This window comes from Rhinolophus sinicus, linkage group LG05 (assembly GCF_036562045.2).
Source record: "Rhinolophus sinicus isolate RSC01 linkage group LG05, ASM3656204v1, whole genome shotgun sequence".
NCBI lineage: Eukaryota > Metazoa > Chordata > Mammalia > Chiroptera > Rhinolophidae > Rhinolophus > Rhinolophus sinicus.
Window position 1 is genome coordinate 45,727,217 of NC_133755.1, and position 22,506 is coordinate 45,749,722.

The 22,506-nt window shown below is 38.5% G+C and overlaps 1 protein-coding gene and 1 long non-coding RNA gene across 2 annotated transcripts in view; one reads left to right on the forward strand and one right to left on the reverse strand.

Moving 5' to 3' along the window:
- Positions 1 to 19,194, reverse strand: part of SERTAD2 (SERTA domain containing 2) — a 102,474-nt gene extending 83,280 nt beyond the window's left edge. The window contains exon 1 of the mRNA XM_019718043.2: positions 18,515 to 19,194. The gene's annotated coding sequence lies outside the window, so the exon portion shown is untranslated. The remainder of the gene's footprint in view (positions 1 to 18,514) is intronic.
- LOC109438264 (uncharacterized) lies at positions 18,384 to 22,302 on the forward strand. The gene is made up of 3 exons (XR_002136361.2): positions 18,384 to 18,506; positions 19,521 to 19,682; positions 20,913 to 22,302. It is a non-coding gene; the product is annotated as an uncharacterized LOC109438264 (long non-coding RNA).
- The last annotated feature ends 204 nt before the right edge of the window (positions 22,303 to 22,506 follow it).

Genomic DNA, 22,506 nt, shown 5'->3' on the forward strand with positions numbered 1-22,506 from the left:
AATTCTGTTTCCTCATTTATAAAGGGAAGGGCAATACCTCACAAGGTGGCTGCAGCTGCGGGCGTTCAATAAAATAATGGTCCTGAGAACGCTGATCCCCAGCAACGCACCATACGGACCCAGGTGGTCTGACGACTTGCAGCACAGCGGCCAAAATGGTATCGTTCAACAAACTCGGAAGAGTTCAAGTGGAGGGCTCATGCTTTTAGGAAGGGTTAAAATTAAAATTCTACTTCGTTTTCTGCTCCAATTATATCCACTGTGGAAGAGACCGCAAGATAATTATTTAGGAGTTAAAATCTAAGCCCAGCTTGGCTCTCCCACTGCTCCACCACTGACTTCGGTTATCTAACATCTGTCCTCTGCCCTCGCTACTATTTGTTTACAATTACAAACAGCCTCTTGCAGGGATGAGGGGCTCCACTGCTGTTAAACGATAAACTGGGACACTTCAGGCATAAGTTTTTTTAACTTACAGCAGAGTTGGGCAGACCCCCTGCGGCCATTCCTGTAAGAAGTGGGTGTGGGCTTCCCCCCAACGGCAGGGCTGGGGAAGCCCCACACTGGTGCCCACACTGCGCAGGCTGCTCAGCTCCCACAGCCGACCCAGACTTGGAGACTTCCCTGCACAACAGAAGTGAGAGCCTTGGGCCAGCAGCTGTTACTTGCTCCTTACTCTTTGTCACTCACAGAAAAAAGCGAAAGATGGTGGGAAGGAAACTTGTTTCCTTTGTTAAAGCAGATTTTATGGACTTCACTTCTAGCCCTTCAACCTGCTGTCATTTTAAAAACCGACAGTATCGTCTTTTCAAGGCAAAAGTATTTTTTTTCATATGATGAAATAAAATACAAAAGTTTCATGTGAAGCTATGCACTAAAATGTCTCTTTCACCCCAAATGAGTATTTTAGTCAACTACGGTATACTAGTAGATGCTAGCTTATGGAGGTTGCTACTATAGTTAACTTGTGATTATCACAGCGTCAATTAAAATTCATTTCTGAGGGCTCACTGTGTGCCAAAGAACAGTTTTAGAAGGCAGTTTATTTTTTTTTTTTAATTATGTTTGCCTCTTTAATACTTTGGGTTTTAATACATTTTCTGTCATGGGTGAGCTAAAATCAACATTTATCTGCATTCCCTAAACATACACCTCAAAATCAGGGGAGCTGGCTCAAGTTGGGACATTGAGCAGAGGTTCGAGTAATTTATTGTGGACAGTCCACACATAGCTATACACCCTTCCCACCTATTCTTAATGTCACACTGAAAAACCATTTCAAAGAAAACACAAACAGAAAACCAAGAGTTAGCTACAACCTGAAGTATTCCCAAACCATATATGTAACTATAAATCATGGAAGGTAACTGTTCTTTCCCACTTTTTATAACTGCCTTGAAAATAAACTAGAAGTAGGCACGTGAGAAAGACAAAACTATTTTATATAAGAAATTAAGTTATATTTTAACCAGTGGCTCAACTCTCCCCCTCCTTCCCAATAAAATTTTGATTTCCAACTAATAGAACAGTCCTTTCATGTTGGTTTTGTCTCTTCCCGTTAACAACATAAAAGAATTACGATCATTCATCCTCTCAATTTTATACAGCTTTCAGAGGCCAAGTAAAGAACAGGATCATCTTGTTAATAAATCTTTCCCATTAAGCTTATGAGTGTAGACTTATGCTAGATTCTTCAAAAGGCTCTCTCTCAGGCAAAGGAGTAGGTTACCTTATTGTCTAGGAGTTCCCAAAAGTAGTAAGGCTGTATCTGATTTTAATGTACAGATGTCTTGACTGGAAAAAAAATCTCATAAATCATCATTCTACACATTTTAGATGGGAGAGGAAGTAACATAATAGAACAATTAACAATGACTAAACACGTTAATGAATATAATGAAAAAGAGACAAAATAGTGTTTAAAATGCCTGAATTTCAGTCATTCCACCATTTGCTAACTTTTTAATTCTCTGGATTTGAGAATTAGTTCATTTCTAATAGGAGTATCTACAATTCTTCTGCTCATCACACAGGTTTCTTGCAAGAATGATATGTGAAAATTCAAGGATAAGTACTTTACAAACAGTGTTAAAGGGCCATTCCAGTATTCCTGACATGAACGAATTACTCTGCATTGCATTTATTCAAGTGTGACTGAAGATGATCAAAGCCAGCGACAGGCCTGCAGCAGTTCTGCCAGTTGAGAAGCTCTAAAGTGGGTCCGCTATCACTGCCGCATGGGGTGACATCAGGCTGTTGTTTACAGAAGAAGAAAGGCTGCCAATTTCCACTGAGCAGAAGACCGCAGTGGCCAGCCTCCTTTCGGCTGCGTATGAGCAAGAATGGACTCTTTATGCGTGGCATGTGTGTACATGCAACGGTTCACGTGCGGGGGCACCAAAACAAGAAAACTGTTTTGTGTGTGAGCACCAGCACACGCGGTGGGGCTCACGTTTTCACTAAGACTAATCAAAATTGATCAAAACGCAACTTTCACTTTTGTTACTCTGAAGGGAAACTAAAAACTGCCACTCTCAGAAACTTCATCCTGTGTGATTTTTTTTTTGAAAGCAGTTTTGAAGCAGAACAGTCAGTTCTTCTAGTTTTTACAGACTCCTCCTCAAGTTCTGCAAACACTCACTAACAAAAAGAATTATGGAAGGATGTATTTCAAAGCATAAAATATATTCAGACGGCAGCAGCCAAGTTTTATAGGAAGGACTTCATTTTCAGAGTGGTTGGAGTTGCTTCCTCCTATAAGTTCAGGAAGTACTCAAGTATTAACATACTCTAACTGAATCCACTTTGGGGAGATATTTTGTTAGGTTTATGACTATAAAGGAGAAAAAGTCTGGCTTATTAACATATGCCCATTCATGAAATTTCCTGGCTGAAAGCAACTTTATGTTAAATCAAATTCAGAAGGACAAAAAGAAAACAGGGGCTGCATTTATTATACTCTTTGTTGAACTACCCATCACCTTCTGGGCTAGTAGTCAAATCAGGAATAATATGGGAACAGATCAGATAATGTTTATAACTGGCACTGAAACTTTACTTCAGACAATAAATCTAGTGTAAATCCTAACACTGGAACACTAAAGAAGAGACATGGGAAATATTTTTGGTACCTGGAAATGTGTTTTCTTTGGTCCTGCTGTAAGTGTATCCGAAAGGAAAGAAACTATGGCTCAGTAATAAAATGAAGTTGGGGAAGAACGCTGAGTTCTGTTTTTGGCTCTGTGGCTGATTACAGTATAATCCCAGGTCAAATACTTAGCCAAGACGTGCCCTATTCTTAGTATCTGAGAAATTGAGGTGTTCATAGCAAATATTACTTTCCAATTTTTAGGAGAACATAAGGGAAAAAAAAAACCCAATAAGTGAAAAGTCTTTATACAATGTTACATTACAGGAATTAGAAAATAATAGAAACATGGGCTGGGTATCCAGCCTGATATTGGCCGACTCCTTTGAGAGCTGGGGAGGAAAACGTGCTAAACAAGTAGGAAGTGTTATTAACACTTCCTTCATTTTACAGCGAGACGTAACAGTAGCGTGAAATATATGGCACCGGTTCAACTTTTCCAGGGCCAGTTCCAGCAAGCAACACCGGCCCCAACCTAAACACATCAAGAAACCTGAAGGGCCATCCCTGGGCTCCTCCTTAGTAGGAGTACTAAAAATGGACCGCAGAAAACCTTGTCGAAAAATATGGAAGTGATTTCAGGTGAGACTTGAAAATGACTGTTACCAGCTCCATTCCTTCATGGGGTGAAGGACACCTGAACACACAAGTCAAGGACGATGCAAAATAATGATAACAAAGGGGCAGCAAGTAGGAACATTAACAACTTGACAGTCAGGGATGTTTTAAAAGTGTAGGAATTTAACTGACTGAACAGAGCAGGGATTAGAGCAGAGTTTCACACATCCCGAGTCAGTACAAAGTTCATGAACTTTATTTATAATGTAAAAGAAATAAAAATTTACATAAAGCAGTCAACTTGTCAGTCAAAGCCATCAGCAAGAGCAACAGTACTGAGAAAAACCAACCTGATGGCAATCCTCATACTTAATGTGTTCCCTTAGCCAACTTGCTTAAAATTCTAACATCTACTATTTGCACTTTATTTTTGTTAGCCTTTCTGGTTGTCAAATTGACAGGCTCACTATAAAGCAATTAGAAATGCACACCGAGAAAATGAGGTCATATGAAGGGAAGAAATTTATAATTGGATTGACCAAGTGCCTGAGTTTCCATTTAACACATCACGGCTTAACTGCCGCACTCCAGCATACCAAAACATCATCTGCTCTGTGGCATGCTATTTAGAAAAGTCATAATATACTTGCTTGCGAGGCATTTGCTTCACAAACTGCCTCCTTGAGAGCACAAAGGGCTCCAAGAACTAACTCCCGACGCTAATACTCATAGGTGACCACTGAATCATTTCAACTTCAAAGACACACCTAATAAAAGAAAACTCAGTTCCATTTCAGTAACTGACTGAACAGCACAGGACTTCTCTTTGCCAAGAACTTTTTCCTAGTCATAAACATTTCTTTTTTTTTTTCTCATCACATAATGTTGTGCTGAGTTTGCACTAATACCTGCATCCAGTATTCAAAAGTTAAAGCATAGATATTCCAAAGTACATCTCATTTTGTATTACTAAGGCAAGAGGTAAGGATACTGCTAGCTGCAATGTAAACAAGTTGTGCAGAAAAACAACTTGAAAGCTTCCAAAAGAGTAATTCTCACACCAACACCACTTGTACACTTGCCTTTAAGTGTACAAGTGGCTGATAGAAGATGAAGCAGAAGAATCAAAGAACAGGCTTCCACTTTATTTTAGGAAATAAAAAATCCACTTAAAAAAAAAAAGCCCTTTCTAATTCATACAATTATTCAAAAATAAAGAGTCACCGTTACTCCAAAAGAAGTGAAACCTAAGTCACCAGAACACTTGCCAGAGACTACTATATGAAATGATTAGTCGATTACACAGAAAAAGTGGTAGCAACAAGCACCTCTCCTCTATCACCCCCCCAACATTAACTCTTTGCCCATCTCCCTGTCCAGTCACCATGTAAAAGCAAAACCAATACCAGTCAAATGGCTTTATGTCTCTGTGAGTGATCCTAAATTAGCCCAAGTAGAAAATGTTTCACTTTCATCACATTGTTCTTACCACACATAAGTACTGCAAAACAACAAAACCAAAATTCATGGCCCATGTCGCTCGAGTGCACTTACCACTCAGTAGTAACTGCCAGCGATAACGTGTGAAGTGAGCTGCAGTGGAACCCAACCACAGTGCTGAGGAGACAGGAGCGCCCCGATACCACAGGGTTTGCACACTGAGTGAGGAAAGACGAACTAATGGCTCATTTATGGCTAATTACAGACAAATTTTTCTGACAGTCAAACTTTTCAACCATAATACAATTCTTACAATACCCTCACACTACCTTTTGGTTTTTCCAGCAGCAAAACTTTAAAAATTACTTCTCAAAACTCAAGTTGACCATTAAGTGTCCCCAAATGCTTCATGACTCAGTCACATAGCACATAGTTAAAGATGCAGAAGTTTGAATGGCACAATGCTTAACATGGCAAAATGGGACTCGTGGCTCTAAAATTTCCCCCGTGATTTGGGTCTTTCAGACATAACAAAAATCATTCTCCAAGTATAATTTTTTTTAAAGATACTGTCTATATCTTTTTCTTAGCGGGCCAACAATTGTTTGTTGGTCATGCTGCAATTTTCAGTCAAAATAAGAACTCCTTATGAAAAATGAAAACAATAAATGACCTGGGACAAAAGCAGTTTTGCCCTTAGAATCCATTCCATACAACTTTAGACCCTGCCCATCAGAAGCTCCAAGATGGAACACAGAAATGATAGAATCAGGAAAGAAACAAAGACAAAGCTCTGGCAACGACTCTATCATTAGAACATAATTCCTGGGTAACAAGAGGCAGATAATGTCCTGCTCTCCAACCCACTGTCACTTGGACTTTTGTTCCATTCTCTCAGGGAGACTGAAAAGTAAGGGTAAGGAGCACAGTTGAGACATTTCTCCGTAGGAAGATAAAAAAGAAATTGAGTCAGTCCCAGCGGCTTAGCCTTGATTGGTTGTTACCTGCCTGATTGAGTGTCTGAAGACAGGAATGCATCCCTGATCCAACTGCTAATCCCAGCAATCAATATGGCCAACTGTATAGTTATGAACAAATGTTTCCTATGCATGACTTTTCACATCACTGCAAAGCCAGCTTTATTCTAGTTAGGAAATTAAATTTTAGTTTGAGCTTTTGGATCTTGATCTTTGCTTTCTTTTCATTTCTTTTTTTAACATTGGGTAGTGGAAACAAAAATAAAATTTGGTATTAGATGGGAAACAACAGCCATTTCACTTTTCATTTCAGCCTCTAAGCCACTGGCAGCAAACCTTAGCTAAACAGTAAAAGCATTTGTTACACAGCAAAGGGAATCCTGTCCACACAACTTTTCTGCAAGGTACTAAAATTAAAAATTTGCCCAAACAAAACCAAGCTTCACAAGTTATAACCATATGTCATCCTTTCAAAAAGTAACCAATAACACTTCGAGGAAACGCAATACCAATTTCAAACTTTAAAAAAAAACTCGAGCACTTTTAGCTAAAATTATAGCCATGATACCCTTTCTCTGGCTTCTTTAATAAAATTACAATTTATTTCAGAGCTCTGTTGTCATTGTGCTGCTTCAAAATTTAACATTTACAGAACCTTCATTTGAGATGTATAAGACACATCAACACACACTTAAACAAAACAGTTCTGTTAAAAAGTATCCCTCTGGCTGAAATGATTCATGCCAGCAGAAGCTTTGAATTATGGATGGAACCATTCAAAATCTGAGTATTTTCAGTATTCAAGGAGCTTAATAGATCAATAGCTATCTCGTCTACACTAAATCTAAAAATTAAAGACACAGTAAAAAAAAAACTATAACTGGAAAGGGAAAAGCATTTCATCATTTTTCAAGTCAACAGAGACACAAGACTTTTCACCCTCCTTCTATTCCCTTGCCATGGAGGTTGGCAGGAATTAAATATTCTACTTAAGGGGTCAAGAAAGATCGATAGCTCTCCTTCAAGAGTGATCCTGTTGTTTAAGTAGAAAATTCAAAAAAACAAAAAGTGCGTATCTTCCCATATGATTGGATTGTGACAATTTTGCAGGACTTCGCAGGTGTTTCAGGAGTGCTTTAGAAATCCCATAGGGGAAAAAAATGACAATCCTTCTCTACATATTTTGAAAAGGGCATGCCTGAACAAAGACCCTCCAGTATTCACACAGACTGGAAAACACATCTTTGGAAGATGACTTTCTCATGAGGCGTGAGAGAGGATTCAAGACCAAACAATCCAAAAAAAGACTTACTTGCTGGTAAATTAGGCATAATTCTTTTAAGAGAGTAAGTTCTGGAGAAACCAGAGCAGCTGAACTACCATAGTAAGTCTAGATTTTTCTCAAAGTATCAAAGACTTGGCCTACACTGGACAAACAAGATACAATAGTTCAAACAGAGCATTTTATTTTGCTGACTTTTTCACAGGTAATGGTGAATATTTTTAATAAAAGGAGAAAATCTATTTCAACCCTTGTTGTTTTTACCAATAGTGAAATAAAGAGATTTTTGTTTACATTTGATCTGGAGCTTGATAAATATGTATACACTGTTGACAGTTTCCCTTCCGCGGCTTTGGAATAATATAAAGTTGAAATATATAAGAAAAATAAGATTGGCCAAGGGTAATGGAGGGTACTTGACCAATCTGCAAAGTATACATAAAATGCTATGTTCTAGATAGTGAGGTGAGAGAACAGGTAAGAGACCAGTTAAGGGAAAGTCACTTACATATATGCTTACTAGTATGGAATGTGGCAGTGTCAAAGGAAGACAGAAGTTTCTATAAGATGTAAAGGAAAGAAGAAAAAATAGAAATTAGTATTTATTAAACATCAGCTTTGTGTTGGTTGCTTTAGCTATTGTTTATCAGTTAATAATCATAGAGATAGATATCACTATTCCCATTTTACAGCAAAGAAAACTGAGGCTTAGAGAAGAGTGATGAACACTGTTAGTGGTAAACCCAATGTCTATTCCTCCCTTCCTCTCCCTAAGCGAACCCCATTTTCAGATTACTTACTGGTCCAGACAGGGAGAGAGATGCCCAATCAAACAGAAAGATGACAGTCCACGTCTGTGCAGAGATTGCTGACTTCCTCTGAATACCATAATGCATGAATGTGAACCAGCTTGAGAAAGGAGCCAAAACAGAAGTCGGAAGCCAACAGGAAGTCTGGCACAGCAGAAGGATGGTAAGAACCTGAGATACAAAACTGACCAACTCTGAAGTCTGCCCTACCTCTGGATCTGTTGTGAAATAATAAACTTCCTGATATTCCAGTGAGCTAGTGGGTGGTTTCTCAAAACATCCCAACTAATGTAAGGATTTAGTTCACCAAGGTCACCTGCAGTAAGTGGCAGAGCAAGTATATGAACCAACATCATTCTGGCTCGAAAATGAGCTGTTTCCACTAAACCACACCGCAGCATGAACTTTGATAAATATTTTTTTCTCATGATGCCATCATGCGATGTTAGAGCTAGAAAAGATCTTACCTCACCATAATAGGAAAATGCATTTACCTCATAAAAATGTTTGAAATAGTGGCCTTATTGCAAACACAGAGAAGAAACTCTCTTCAGCAAAAATCCCTACAATTTCATATTCTGCAGAACTTCTCACTTGATATGCATTTAATGTTTAGTAGAATATGAATTCACATGCCTTTAATAAATGGAATTGAGCTCTTGAAAAGCCTTCCAAGTTATTAATTTTCTTAGGTGGGATCGTGGTATTGTGGCTATGTAGGCAAATGTCCTTATTCTCAGAAGATGCATAGTGAAGTATTTAATGGTAAAGAGCCTTAATATATGAAACTTACTTTCACATGGTACAAAAAAGTACACATAGAGAAAGAAAGGGGGAGAGAGTCATCAAGCGAATGTTAACAATTCTTGAATTTAGGTAGAGGGAATATGGGCACTTGTTGTATTATTCTTCAAGTGTTCTACATATTTGAAAAGTTTTACAATAGAAAACTTGGGTGTGGGGGAATCTGGTGTAGAGCACTGCAGAGAACAGTGTGGCTGTAGATTAGAATAACCTGGGGACTTTTCAAAACGTGGAAGCCAGGGCCTCACCCGGGTTGAGGCCTGAGCACGGTAATCAAGTGTCCTGCTGGTATGGCAGAAAGAGCTTGTTGCACTTTAAAGTCACAACTCTAATACTCTGATAGTCCCAGTCCTATAAAGACAACTCTGAAAATTTCTCTAGACTATTTTTTATTCATGAAAAATTGCCAGTGTTCTAAACTTAACATAAGCATTAATTTCGACAATAAACTTCCCTGAAACATACATTGGGTGACATAGGAATATTCAATTAATATCAAACCATCACTTTAACAAACCTATATTACCGTTCCTGTGCTGTGCTCAAGACATGGGGACAAGAAGAACACAGCAGACTAAGTTTTTCCCTAAACAAATGTATTCATAGAGTCTATGGTCCAACATGCCAAAATTTAAATTTAAAAATGAAAAAAAAAAAAAAAAAAGTAACACTATTTGAGAAGCATTAAACCAAATAGTCTCTTTAAAAAAATTAAAAAAAAAAAAGTCTTATTAAATCATGCTCTTTACTCCATGCCAAAGATGAGTCATAATCTGTTAAACTATAAGGAAAGGAGGATTCCTTGAAAAATACACAACTCCAGTTCTCCAAATTCAAATTTGTGCAAATTACTTAAAGATACTCCAGTGAGCCTTATATATGGAAAAAAGCTCTCTGAGGTCCTATATCTAAATTTCAACTGGCGCATGGGGCCTCCTCGGTTCTATTTGTCTTTCTTAAAATATGTGTGTCTGGGGTATGGGATGGAGGTGAATAAATGGTAGATGAAATAAAATGCAGTAATAAAAAAATAAATGCCAAACTTTAAAAATATAATTCTTATAATCAGGATTTTATCTTGAAACTATACCGTACAATCTAAGTGGCTTTTTTTTTTAAAAAAGTGTTTTTGATATACAATGAACGCATACAGCATTTAAAATATATAATTTGGTATGTTTTGACATCATGTATACACCCTTGAAAAACATCATAGCAATCAAGATAATGAACATAACTATCCTAGGCAGCCTTTTGAATCAAATAGATGTGTGTGGCGCAGATACAGTTTTCAGGAAAAGAAACTCTTGATAGAAATTGTTATTAAAAAAAGAAGAAGAAGCAGTTTCCACATACTTTCATCAACAGATAAAATAAACATTGAGGCTTTAAATTTTTTCTCCCTAATTTAAATCTAATAGACAAGCATATGTTGTGTTATTCTATCTTAGATTGAGGCCTCAATAAACAAAAATGCATTCCAAAAACAAAGGGATTCTTAATATTTTCAAATATCCAGGAAAATAAAAACAAAAGGCATAGTCACACAGCATTCTGTTTGAGAACTTAAACATACACACATCAGGAATTTTGCTAATTTCAAAGCAAAACAATTTAGAAAGATTATACCTACATATTATAGCAATATATATAAACTTCCTAAATTTGGTATATTAGGCCCAGAGCACTCCCATTTCACAGGCGGGGCTGCTCCAGGCAAAACTGAGGAAGAAAGTCTGTCTGCAGCAACTGCCAAACCCTCCGTCTCCACTTCTTTCCTCCCCGTTCAGTGTTTCTTCCATTTTTCAGTGAACTCCTTTGGTCCACAGGGCCCTCACCGATGTGCCAGGCTTCCCAAAGCTATGGAGTAACTTTTGTCCTTAGGAACCTAAACCATATCCATGGTGTGTCCATACATTCTGCTTCCCATGGGGATAGCTAGCTAGGGAATGCAGTAAATGGCTAGGATGTGTGCTCCATTCCCTTTTCCTCCCCTTCCTTGCTGAGCAGTTGCAGTAGTTGGAAGGGGGACTGCTCTACCCTGAGGTACCTCAGGCACAAAGAAGTTCTGCTCACCATCTTTGCACGAACTTGAAAGGAAGGATAGATTCTCACGGAGGACACCGAGGACCTAGAGAAGGCAAGTCCACTTGATCTAGAACTAAGTTTACTGTGGTGGTGTACACCAGACTTCCCATCAAACTAAACACCATATTGCCTAATACAAGAGACTTCATTTTCATGTGGAGATCTTTTGTCTCCTCAACTAGACTGCGAACACCATTATGGACAGGTATGGGCCATGTCTTACTAGTCTCTGGGACCCCTAAGCACCAGGGACATGTATTAAATATTTATAAATAAAAATAAAATAATTAATAAAAATCATTGTTACATTGTATTAATGTTATTTTACTGCAAAAACACTTAGATATATCTACTTTAATATTTGAGGTGGAAATGTACACTAAGGTTTTTATTTCTTTGTTTAGGAAAGTACATCATTTTCACAATCATAAAAACAAAAAATTAGTTCTTTACGTACACTAGACAAAGCAAACTTAAGATTTTCTTGCTAATTGTGCAATATAACTGATATGACTACATTTCCATTGTGCAATTTTCAGCGTTACACATATTTTTCAGGCTCTGTTACAAAGAAAACAAAGCAGAGGGAGAAAACAACTTTAAAAAGTGTAAAAAAAAAAGAACCTCGGAAAAATTTCAGACTATGTCCACTGTCAGGTTCTTCAGGATTCACAGTTGAGGATGATTTCAGATTTCTGGTAGAACCATCTACATTATAGCTTTTTAATATTTCAACTCAAACTCAAATTAAAATTGTCCATTCAAATAGAATTTTGTTTCCGGATTTAGGATTCCTTTTATACCAAGTCAAAGGGCATAAAACCCATATAAAAACATCTTACCTTTTTTTCAGATCATTATTACACACTGTTTAGTTATGACTACTTCAAAGTAGGAGCTAACAAGCTCAGCACACACCAAATTGTTTGGGATATAATTTCTACAGGATGGAAACATCTGTCTCTTTTCTTCACTGCTGTAATGTATGTACTCAGTACGAGTAGCTGGCACATAGTAAATGCTCAATAAATACCTGTCAAATGTACTGAAAGAATGAATGAATGAATGAATGAATGAATGAAAGCTAGGAATGGGATATAGCTGAGTATGGGGGGGGGCGGGGACAGGATATCGAGCTTCTTCCATGAGTCACAGACTTCATAAACTACAATTTCTGGAAAATCTCTTATTTAATCAACTCCAAAATGCAGTTTATCTAATCTTGTATTTGAATTGTTTAAATAAAAAGTAACAATGAACTGTTTTCTAAATCAAAAAGATTCCTTTTGTTTCATCAAACTGAAAGGTTTTCTACTACTGATATCTGAATGTCAGGTATTTTGAGAAAATATTAAACATTCTCTCCAAATCAATGGATTTTGGTCCTTAGGAAAACTTTTTACTCAAAGGATTTTTATGTAAACCTTTTTTGTTTAATAATACATATTCATTTTCATACCCTTTGATTTCCTGGGTGAAAAGAACCCTTAAAATCAAAACAGAAGTTAACTCAAAGGGATGCATTTCATTTGAGTTGAAGCCATGAAAGACAATAAAGCTGATGGTTACTTCACCGGGAACCATTAATCATTCAACAATGGTAAACCCTGGAAAACCTCACAGTGGACTTGGTCTGATGTTCAGTCTGGTTTTAAGGAGTTAAAAACAAAACAAAACAAAACAAAGGAGCTGCTCTTCATGTCTAATGTGACGTTCTCAGGCCAGCCACCCACTGCGTGGTCCGATGGTGATGGTCATTGCCGAAACAGCCACCACAGCTCACCAGAGAGCACTTCCAAGGTAACATGGACAGAAAAAATTCTGTGAGTACCCTACCATCAAAGAGGTTACTAGACAAGCGGTTAATAAGAAACGTGTCACAGTTTTCCCTTTCACTACGTCATTTAAGCTAAAACTTGGTTTTAGGTTTACAAAATGGCCCCTTAAGTTCTGTATAGATTAGATGATCAGAGAGCTTATCTTTTGAAATAAGGCAAAGCAAATTTTCTATAGAGAAGAACTTTGCCTCAGTCTCATAAAAGTAGACTAAAATAAATGAAAACTAACTTCATACCTCATACAGAGGCATAGGCAAAAGACAGTTAAAGGAAAAAACCTGCTGTGATTAAGGCAAAAGAACACCAGTGTGAAAAGAAGATAGAGCAAAATAAGAAAGATGCTGCATAAAAAGAAAAGACAAACTCATGTGGAAATATTAAGAAACCTGAAAAACAATGGTAGAACAACGAGAAGAGGGTTATGAAAAACAGAAAACAATTAAATTAAAAGTGGGCTGTTTGGGTCATTTTATTTAATATGGTAGGAGTAAACATTCAATATACTAAAGAGTTATACATACATACCACCACACAAAACAGACATCAACGTGGCCTTTAAATTCAAAAGTGGAGAAGAAACCTGATCATTCTAAGTTTCAGTCAATTGGATGAACAGGACAAAAGGACAGTATATTTTTAAAAGTTGCTTTCTGCTTAGCAACCTTGCTTTAGAGGATCACTGTCCACTACAAGTATACTTAATATTAGCTGGAATAAATACTACTTCTTTGTATGTCCACTTCCTCTGATAGGTCTTACTCTGAGTACACTAGAATCTCATTTCCATTTAAAAAAGTGAATAACAACACCTTGAGACTGTGACAACTCTTCACTGATAACCACAAAGAGGTAAAGCTGAATTCCAAGAAATTTATATATCGTGCTAACTCTGGGCTTTTGACTTTTAAACACTCCTAACTCACTTTTAGGGACAAAAGGAAAAAAAACTAGTTTTTTAATATACAAACTGTTGTCACCCGTCTTCCCAAATAAAAGATTAGCTGGGATAAATGAAATCCTCCAAGCCACTATATTCTGAAATGTGCGCATTTTCACTGCATTCAAGGTACAAAATAAACGAGTATAAGGAGGGGTCCTATAGCTAAATAATCCTTTTGAAATTTAAAATTAAATAACATGATTAATTTTTCTCTTTGCATGAACTTCTAATGGAATCTGATATATCTGAACATTTTTTCCTGCAATGCACAAGCAAGTTTTACAAGCTTGAATTTAATCAAATGTATTATCTCTTAGATACATAAAGTCTGTTCTTAGGACATCAACATCTGCTATAACCCAGGATGTACCAAAACTCAGTGTTAGCATGTAAAATCCTATTCAATTAAACCAAAGTCCCCTGCCTCTTTAAAAGGTACCTTATATATGCTTGTGAACATACCAATAAGTTCCTTCAAATATAAAGTTAAAAGGAAAAATGCCCTTCAGACAAAAGTCTAAAAGGTTCACAATTTTTAAATAATGATAAACAAATATCTATTTCTAAATGCTAAGGTTTACTTTGTATTTGCTTGCATTTTGTCCTTCTCCAATGCTTTCAAAAGGCACTTACAACTTACCCCTACAACGTCCTCTGTGAATGAGGGTAGGGTAAATGCCTTCCCTCTTCCCACTGAAAGGATATGAACATAGAAAGTCATGGAGGTTAAGTGTAATGTTCAAGGTCACGTGCCAATAAGTAGCACTGCTCAGTCTAGAACTCCATGGACCTTAATTCTAAGTTTATGTCAATAGATAATGCATATATTATTTTCCTCTCCTTTTGATCACAGACAGAATACAACAGGTCGAATAATGTAGTTTCCATTCATCTGTTATTTCATTAAAATGTTGAGGAGATGCCATAGGAAATACTCTTGACTCTTGTTTATACCAATTAGCCCATGGTAAAACTGATTTCATTTTAATTGTTTCACTTGAAGTTGCAGAACCTATTGATGACATTAAGTGAGGTCTTATCGTATATAGTTATCCATTTTCCTAATGTTAGAAGACAGGACAGAAATCACAAGTCCTAAACGTTACATCTATCTCGCTTTCCTCTTCTTTCCAAACAATTCATCAGAAACACTGCTTTTTTTAAAAACTTGGAGACATCATATACGTCTGTAAATACTAATAAATACTTGAATGTCTTTACAAAAATGTTAAATGAGAGAGATGTGGGCTACAGAAACAATGTCATGATAAAAGTGAAAAATAAGTGACCTTCCATCTTGCAAACCAGACACTTAAGTGTAGTTTCTAAGTGGCTACCAATTAATCTTTTAAAGTTTTATTTTAGATTGGCTGCTTCAAAAGTATATGAACAAAAAAGGGCAACTTTTCAAAATTAATTGTTTTAGCCAATGGAAATGCAATGTATTATATAACCTGGGTAACTGATGATTAGGTTAAACAAAGGATTATGTATAGAAAATTATCTACCTTGTACTACACAGTTTACATATTTGAAAAGTTGTAACAATGTTACAGAACACTGTAACACTTCTGAGTAGATTAGTATTCAGATTTCGTTACTGGGGAAATCTCTTTCATGAAAGATATTTTTGCATTTTATAATTTCAGGGGGCATGACAATTAAACTGGATTTTACTGACAAGTTAAACAGTGATTCCATAAATGAAGCAGGTGGTAGGCCCCATCAATTTTGCTTACTTAAAAAAATATATATTCCCCAATTGTGTAATGCCTATTAAGTGTGCAATGAAGTTTAAAGTGTTATATCTACTAATTGCATATATCTCCATTATGATTCCTATTACACTATTTACTGCAGCTATTTCAAAAGCTAATTATTTATTAAGACTACTCAAGAGAAAGAGTTTCATTCTTCAATGGAAAGAAATAAAGCTTTGATCCTTAAGGAAATGATGCTATTTTATTTTCACAGTGTTAATTTGATAAATTCTCTTTGTTATTATTAATTCTGAGGCTGATAATAACATAACATCATTTGGGACGTTCAAAATCTAATTTGTATAATTCATATTAACTATAATAACATTCAATTTAGTGACAGAAAGTTTGGAAAATCTTACGATAAAATATGGGCATGTCAGGTACCAAGGGAAGATATTTGATATGTACTTTTCAGACTATTTTAAGTTTAATCTTCAAAATGAAAAATATTTTATTAATAAAATGTTATACTGTAATTCCCCTCATTTATCCTCTATTTATAAAAAATAATAATTGAGAATGTAAAACTTCAACTCAACAATACAAATAATAGTATTCTCCACAGTATCACTTATAATGTCATTCAGCTACTCATAAACAACTTGAGAATAACATTATTTAATTCATTCCACAGAATTAATTAAGCTTCTTTATATACCGGACACTCTGCTAAGCACTGGAAATTAAGTTATGAAACACTATTCTTACCCTCAAAGAGCTTTCTGATTAGCAGAGGGGAAAGTCAGACAACAGCAAATGTGTGATAGGTATTATAATAGAGGTATGTATAGCCTATTGTGCAAGTTTAAATGAAAGAGTAATCTCAACTCATCAAATATCTAAGTTTCATAAAAAGTCATATAAACTCTAGTTTAAAAGTATAAACCCTATAGAACATCATGCAAATTAATAAGAATTCTGCTTATTTTGACAGAAATAATTCTTTACCTTTACAAAAAATGTACCCATGTTTCAAGACATACAAGGAGCATAACAGAGAATTAAACTTGAAAACATACCGAACACTAGTCAAGATCTTTGCATATATTAACTCATTCAGACCTCACAATAACCCTATGAAATAAGTGCTTCTATTATCCCCATTCTACAGACAAAGAGCCTGAGGTTAACTTGACCAAAGTCACAAAGACAATAAGAGGAAATGCTGGGACTTGAACCTACAAAATCTGGTTGAAGAGGTTCCACTATTAACCACTAACTACACTACACATCCTCTCTAAGGGTGGTGGTGATGATGGAGCAGCTAACACCAAGTGCTCTGTGACATGCATTGTCACTTATCTTTACAGCAGCTCTCTGAGGAAAAGTCATCCTTCCCATTTACAGGAGAAAAACCAGCACAGGCCAGGTTTGAAACTGGCCCAAGGTCAGACAGCCATCTCAGGGTGGCGGCAAGATTCAAACTCAGGCAGTCTGGCCTCTCAATGATTCAGTCTTACACTCATGAAAAAGGCCATATGATAAAATGTATTGAACAATTCAAAAAAGCTTTGTGTAAGTCTTCCTGAAACACTTTGCAAGGTTTGGGGGCTTATGAAAAGCATTTCCTTACAATAGCATTTACATTTGAGTCAACTTTACTACTTTGGACTGATCATAAACACATTTCTGCTCTTTAAAAAGAAATCTTTCTGTAGAAACTTGGCAGATTTCAGAACAGGAACAGTCTATTCTTTAAAATTAAATTTAGTAACAAGTTATTCTGATTAGTCTGAAAGAAAAGGAGAGAATGAACTACTAAAGAGTTACTCTGATTAGTCTGAAAGAAAAGGAGAGAATGAACTACTAAGAGGTCTTTCCTGTACTTTAATATTTCAAAACATGTTTGGTTTGGCCTAATTTGAATCTTGTGGACAAATAGACCAGAACTTGATTCAAAAAGAATAATACCATTTAATATCGGCTAAATTCTCAAAAGTGACCTCAGAAGCCTACTCAGAGTAACTACTTCTCATAATTTTTACTTTTATCTCAAATTAAATACTAAAGATTCATAAGGCAAGAGTCTCATAAAACATACATGGGCAAGTATGTGTACTTTTGAGCCCAACAATCAAAAAACCAAATTAAAATTTTACAACATTCTGTAGCATGATATTGTTTAAGAGCAATCAATACAAGAGGGATATCAAAAGAAAAAAAATCCGTATTTACCCTTAACACACACCACTGTGCCCAGTAACTGAGAAATAAAAAATTCTCTGTTGTAATTTCTTGCTAGAGTAGAAGTGAACTAAAGATGGAAGTGTCAAGCTGGATTTTCATCTTACCTTGCTTTCCTCCAACAGGTTCAAAGACTTCATAACCTTTAATACTGAATTCGTATTTTTTCAAAAGGAAACCTAAAAAACTATTATACAATAAAAAGAGTAAGCCATGCAACTAGGCAACCTGTCTTCCCTTGCTCTGTTACTACACATTCAAATTAGAAATACCTTTTGTTTTGCCTTTATTGAAAAAAAGTTTAACTTTGATTTGGAGGAAAATGTACCCATTAGCCGTTTTACACTTTTTGCAGGTCATAGCGTCTATCAGATCACACTGCTGACTACCATTCACTAAGCATCCTAAAGGCAGCAAGCTTGCCATTACCGCTCAGTTTATAAGCGTTATAACGTCCGGATGGTGGAAGTCTGGCAATACCTAGAAATACAGCAGGGCTGGTGAATAAGGAGTCGAGGGGCGGGGGAAGAAGGGGCAGGGGAGGGAGGCAGTCGCCACCTCAAATCCACGCCGGACCAGGAGCCTTCTTCCCACAATGTGATCCCTGCCCTCCCCAAAGTGGATCGGCTACAACATTTTTCCAGATCCCCCCCCGCCCCTCCAAGACCCCACAAGGTACTCACCCTTCCGCGAAGAAGTCGCCACCGGGTCCAGCTCTGAGACGGGTCGGGGTGGCAGTGAGGGAGGGGACGTCTGAGCTGTGGGCGGGGGGTGTCGGTGCGTCACTCGAGTGCAGGACGGTGAGTTCGAGGGGTGGGAGCGGTGAGGAGGGAAATCAAGTCACGACCGAAAGAGGAGGAGAAACGGAGGGGCGGGTGGAGAGCCCCTTCCCTAAAATGAACTCCCCTGCCCCTGCGACCCTCTGCCCCAGGGAGGGAAAATAAAATCGGGGGAAATAATAGACTGATAAATAAATCTCTAAAACGCCGAGGCGCGAGGAACAGACTTTAATTTAAAGGGGGGAAATGGAGCGAGGGCTGGAGGGGAGATAGAGAGAAGTGGCTCTGGGTCTATCCCATGCCTTTGCAGTCCCCAAGCAGAGGAGGAGGCTGGCAGGGGGGAAGTTGCAGCGGCTCCTAAGGAGGAGGAGGAGGAGGAGGAGGTTACACCGTAACAAGTACAGACAGACAGCCATGGATCAGAGGGGCGCTGCAAGCAGGGGCGGCCGCGGCTGGGTGAGCGGCGGTGGCGGCAGCACCGCCTGCTCAGCTCGCTCAAGACATTTAATTGGATTGATGGGTTGTGCAGTGACTCACAGACTTTACAGAGTCGTACAGCAGTCCCCGCCCAGCTGGACAGGGTAGATGCGGCGGGGACGGGCGGGGAAAAGGGGCAGTGGAAGAGCGGGGAGGGGAGGAGGCGACTGAGAGGGCGAGGAGTTGGGGGGCGGGGAACGGAGCGGAGCCACCCAATGGCAAAGCACGCCGCTCCGACAGGCGTGGGCGTCGGCCAATGACAGCACGACTCGATAGGTGGCTGGCTTCTCCCCTAGCCCAATGAGTCTACTAAGGACACTGCCGCGAACGGGGAGTGGGGGGTGGGGAGAGGTGGGTGGACGTTGAAGTGGGGGGTGGAGGGAAAGATGAGGCGCCGGAGACCAGCGGAGTCACTCTGCTCTCCTCGCTCCAGAAGTGCGCCTTCCGCCAATCCGAGAGCCGTGTGGGGGTGATGGACGCAAGCGTGTGACCAATGAGGAGGAGAAGGTGCCGCAGCAAGCCCCAGGGAAGGAGTAGGCGGGCCAACGCTCTCCCCTCCCTCCCGCAGCAGGGTTCTCCCTCCCGCCGGGTTCGGGTCAGTCACGCAAATAACAGTGTGAGGGCTGGGGCCGCGCGGGGGGGCGGCGGAGGGGCCGTGCTGCTGGCGGTGTGACAGCGATAGGGACTGGCTGTGCTGCCGACTTCGCGCCGGCAGGAGGAGGCGGCGGCGGAGGCTGATTCCTTACTCAGCTTGCAGGCTGCTGCTGCTCCTCAGCCTCTGCCTTGCGCTACCGGGGAGTCCCTGAGGCCAAACCCCACACCTGAGGGGTAACCACATTTGGAGTGAATCAGATCAAAACTTTGCCCACGTCCATGCAGTACCCACTCGTGGAGACAGCTCGGTGTGACGTCCTGTGGGGGGCTGTGCTCTGGGATCTGAGGAAGCTGGAAGCTATAGAGACCGGAGTCTTGGCAATGGCATTTGCCTCCTTGCTTGCCTGTTTTCTGGGGAAGTCAGGGTAGGGTGTGGACAGGTTGAAACAGCTCCTGAATACCTACCATTTCTTTGAGTTCCTGGAAAAGACACTTCTTAACCTGGCATGAGCGAAGCTGTATGGGCTTTGCTCTTTAAATGCATGTATATAGACCTTAGCTTCCTCCAACCTCCCTCCTGCACCAGTCTCCCTCCCACTTCTCTGCCCACCTCCTCACCTACTACCTGGTGGTAATGCTGGGGAACACACACTATTAGATCTTACTGCTCATTCCCAGGAGCTATGGCTTATCTCAGTTTATTGCCTACTGTCCAGTAATCATTTTACAGACCTGAACCCTTTCCACATATGCATTTGTACTTGGAAGTAACTGCAATTACCAATAAACCTGAATAGAGATGCCCACAAAAGCAGTTACACTGGCAAAAATCCACCTTCTTTCCCACAAGGTGCATTTCTGCACATAATTTGAAATTTATGACAATTGCTTCCTATCAACAAACCAAGGAAAGTCAAATCATATATTGCATCCCTACAAAGAGATTTTCAAAACTGCTTAGAATACCCACTATCCATTTCCATAGACAACCAGAGAGACCAAGAGTTGATTTTGGGTCTTGAAGTGAACAAGATAATTGTTTTTCATAATTATAAGATTAAAACCCACAGTGGTCTGGAATTCAGAGGAAAGATAGTAAGTGAACCTGAAGGCTTACTTTGTCATATTGGGGTTTTCCGTGATTATTGTCATTTCAGGGTACGATTCTTCCCCTGAACTGTATTTGTGACACTCAGTCTTACATCTCTTACCTCTCCCTTTCTGATTTTAGCCCTACTCCATGACTTCAGCCTGTAGTCCTGAGTCCACCGAAGAGAATGAGCTATGCTGCAAACTTTCTGTAGCACCTCGTTTGTGTATGTGTTGCCCCTCTGCGTGTGTTGACACTCCTTTGGAATTCAGCAGTGCAAGGAGGCCAGTGTCCTCACCCCAGGACATAGTGATCCACAGAAGGTACACAGTGTTCCCTTAGGTCACCCTGTGATAATCTAGACAAACGAAATCCCTCAGTGAGAAAAACTACCTCCATTCCTAATGTGGGCTATTGTACTACATTTAAGAATATGCTAGACAAATGTGATGATGCATTTTCGAAAGCCCTTTTCTTATTCCACTGTGAGGTCATTTTGTGGCTCAGGTGAATATAACTGGTCAGTGTTATCTTACATACTGTGGAGGATATTTATAACACAGAAGAAGATTTGGAGTCTAGACATACACTAGTATCTTTCAGAGGATCTCCAAATACCCAGGGTTAGCATCCTGTGGCAGATGTTGCCCCTTGTTAGTTGTTATTGGCACACCTCCAGTCCCTACCATGTGTCATTTTCTAATTCTGTGCTCTCCCTATTCTAGTATTTCTTAAACGGTTATCCAAGGCCCACCCAGATTCCTGGGTCTGCTCTTAGAGCTATTGAATCATCACCTCTGTAGGCTGGACCTATACATCTGCTTTTTAAACAAATACCCCAGGTGACTTGAATAAATATTAAAATAAATATTTGATTTGAGAACCCCTGTTTATTCCTTCCTTTTCTTCTTCTCTTCTTTTCTCGCGTATGTTTCCTTTCTCCCACATAGATTTCTTTTCTCCTAAATATTTTCTATTTCTCGTTTTTGTGACCATGTCTCTTTCTACCTTTCTTGTAGACAAGCCTGTGTTACGCACTAGCAGGATGAGCCCCCAAAAAGAGGATGAAGCTGGCAAATTGTCTTTCATAAATACCATAGGCATACCTTATAAGCTTAAAAATATCATTGTAGTTGATGTTATATGTGAATCTGCAATATGCATGAAGCGTACTAGTTTATGATTCCAAAGTACACAGAGATAGAATTTTTCGTATGTGGAAGCCACACATCAAAATGCAAATTTCAACATACAAATAATACATTTATATTGTTACTGTCATTTTTCTTCTAAACAGTGTAGTGAGACTGATGATGGACAAAGAACTATTATGATAACAAACGAAAAGTACTGCATGAGATTTTTGTTGTCTCATATAGCTTACAATCTAGTTGAGAGGTTCAAAAGTACACAATATTTAAGTAGGAACTTGAGAAAAAGTCTAGGAAAGGAAGACTCTAAATGTGTTTGTCAGAGATAAGCAGGATTTAGTTCATTTTTATGTTTTCCTTTTGCTTAACTGTAATCTGTTACGATAATGAGCTACACGTATAATTTTTTTTATCTAAATAAAAAATTTACAAATATATGATAATAAAATATTTCTCTTTTACTGTTATTTAGATATTTACATGGTTATAGTTAATCTTCTCAATTAGATTATAAGCTTTTTATAAATAGGTTTGACTATATACTACACACATGCAGCAGGAAGCAAAAGCAAATCATTTATTAA